This window comes from Propithecus coquereli, unplaced genomic scaffold (assembly GCF_000956105.1).
Source record: "Propithecus coquereli isolate 6110/MARCELLA unplaced genomic scaffold, Pcoq_1.0 Scaffold297, whole genome shotgun sequence".
In the NCBI taxonomy this organism is placed as follows: Eukaryota; Metazoa; Chordata; class Mammalia; order Primates; family Indriidae; genus Propithecus; species Propithecus coquereli.
In genome coordinates, this window is record NW_012148585.1 from 659521 (window position 1) to 662237 (window position 2717).

The window sequence follows — 2717 nt, forward strand, 5'->3', positions numbered from 1 at the left end:
AAGTCTATTCATACTGAAAAAAAAAGTCTCCGAAAAATATTATGGATGCGGCTTAGCAACCATTTGATAACGAGATCATGGGTGTGACTCATGAACTTAATCAGCCATCTCAAGAGAAGCCAGGAATAGAGCTGGAATTAGACAATCAGAGAATTGCCAATTTGAACTAAAGGGAACAGAAAAGTTACACGATGAAGAAAGGCCGTGGGATTTCTTGGATTTTTACAGGAAGGAACTATAGGGCTATTTGGATATGAAAGTGAACTATCCTTCAAGCACAAGAGAGAAGAACCATAACAGTCATTCAGAGATCACCAGGGCTGCCACTTCCACCAGAGGCCCAGAGTAAATAGGCCCAGGGGTAATGATGCCTCTACCTCTGTTTCAAAGGGTACAACTGCTGCCCAGCAGAGTCATATAGGTGGGACCCTTGCAGAGAGCCCCCTGTAGACAAGGCTGTTGCAGAGAGTTACATGGGTCAGTCAGGTCTCTGCAAAGAGCTACATGGGCTGTGCCCTGCCAAGCTGTAGAGTTATACTACTACCTTAATGGGCCTGGAGGCAAAAGCATCACGGCAAAGAGAATTATTCTCCAAACTTAAAATTTAATTGAATTTGCCTTGCTAAGTTTTGGATTTGCTCAGGATCCATTACCCCTTCCTTCCTTTCAACCTATTTTTCCCTTTTGGAATGGGAATGCCTATTCAATGCCTCTCCCACCGTTGCATTTTGGAAATACACACTCGCTTAGTTTCACGGTTTCACAGCTATAGGGAAATGTTGCCTCAGGACGAATCATACCTCAATTCTCACCCACATGTGATTTAGATGAGACTTTGACATTTGGACTTTAGAGTTGATGCTGGAATCAGTTAAGACTTTTGGGGCTGCAAGGATGGAATAAATGTATTTTTCATGAGAGAATAAAATAAATTTGGAGGGCCCAGGAGCAGAATGCTATGAAGTGAATTGTATTGCCCCCCAAATTCATACATAGGAGCTTTAACCCCTAGTGTGACCAATGTGATGATATTTGGAGATGAGCCCTTTGGTAGATAATTAAGTTTAGACGGGGTCATGAGAATGAGGTTCCCATGAAGAGATTAATGCCCTTATAATATGAGGATGATACACAGCACGCACCTCTTCCCCACCCCATGTGGTTACACAGCTAGACTTCCATCATCCAAAACTGTAAGAAAATAAATCTCTGCTGTTTAAGCCACCCAGTCTATGTTTTTTTCTTTTTTTTTTTTTTTTTTTATGGCATCCCAAGCTGACTAAGACAGTGATCAATAGGCTAATAAGTGACTACGGCAAAGTTGTAAGTGTTAGCATTTTCTTATCAAATCAAGTAGATTGTGATTAGCAAAGAAACATAATTGTTATTTGAACCAAGCAGAGTGTTCATTGGTAGAATGGTTAAGAATATTATATATACTTGTGAATCCAATCTTAAGCTGATGAGTTAGGAAAATAAAACATTATTTTTGTATGTTAACTAAATCATACATATAACTGAAGGAGAAGTTCTTGAAAGGCAGAAAAACGAGTTTCAAGTAGCCTTGGAAATTTATCTCTGACAAACTTACCATTTCTGTTCATACCAAAGCATAGTAATTGTTTGGTTTTCATCTCAATGTGCATCTAGTTTAATCCTAAATTTCAATTATTCACCCTTCACAATGAGATTTTCCCCAAGTCTTTACATCTGAATAAATATTGTTAGTTAAGGAACTCAAAATATCTTAGGGAAGTTTCTATTGTCAGATACAGTAAACAACTGTATTAAAAAGTTTTATTTATTCCTTCCTTTTCCAACTATAATCCTCATGTATAAGAGTTGTGTTTTATTTTTTTTATTTCAGCATATACTGGGGTACAAATGTTTAGGTTACATATATGGCCTTTGCCCCACCCAAGTCAGAACTTCAAGTGTGTCCATGCCCCAGACAGCGCGCACCGCACCTATTAGGTGTGAATATACCCATCCCCTCCTCCTCCCTCCCACCTGCCTGACACCCGATTAATGTTACTTCCAAGAGCTGTGTTTTAGCTCTCTTATTATGAAGCATTCTGTGTGAAGCACATTGAAAGTAACTTGATAATAAAAGTGCTCAATTTCAGTCATTTGACAGATAATGACATTTCTGTCAATGATAAACCACATATATCATGACAATTTCATAAAATTATAACTACTATATTTTCACCATACCTTTTCTAGGTTTATATATGTTTAGCTACACAAACACCACTGTGTTACTGGTAAGTATTTATGTATCTAAAGTAGTAGTAAAGCAGTATAATTTTATAATACTGTACAGTATTTGGTACTGTAACATATTTGTTGCCTAGGAGCAATAGGCTATATCATAGCCTAGGTGTGTAGTAAGCTATACCACCCAGGTTTGTTTAAGTACACTGTGTGATGTTCACACAATGATGAAATCATTTCTCAGAACGCATCTCCATCATTAAGTGGCAAATGACTGCTTATGAATAACAAATTTAAATTTACTAGCAGGAATTTTGATAGTATCATTCAATGTAACTTAATTAAAAATGAACTGAAAACATGATGATTTGAAGGAAATAACAGCTAATGCTTGAGAATTTCAAGAGAAAAGTGAATCAGACTCTCCTTACTTGGCACTGCCTTTCTGTTTGTTTCAGGGAGGGCAAGATTAAGGAATGAAAAAAAAAGTTACCAAATTT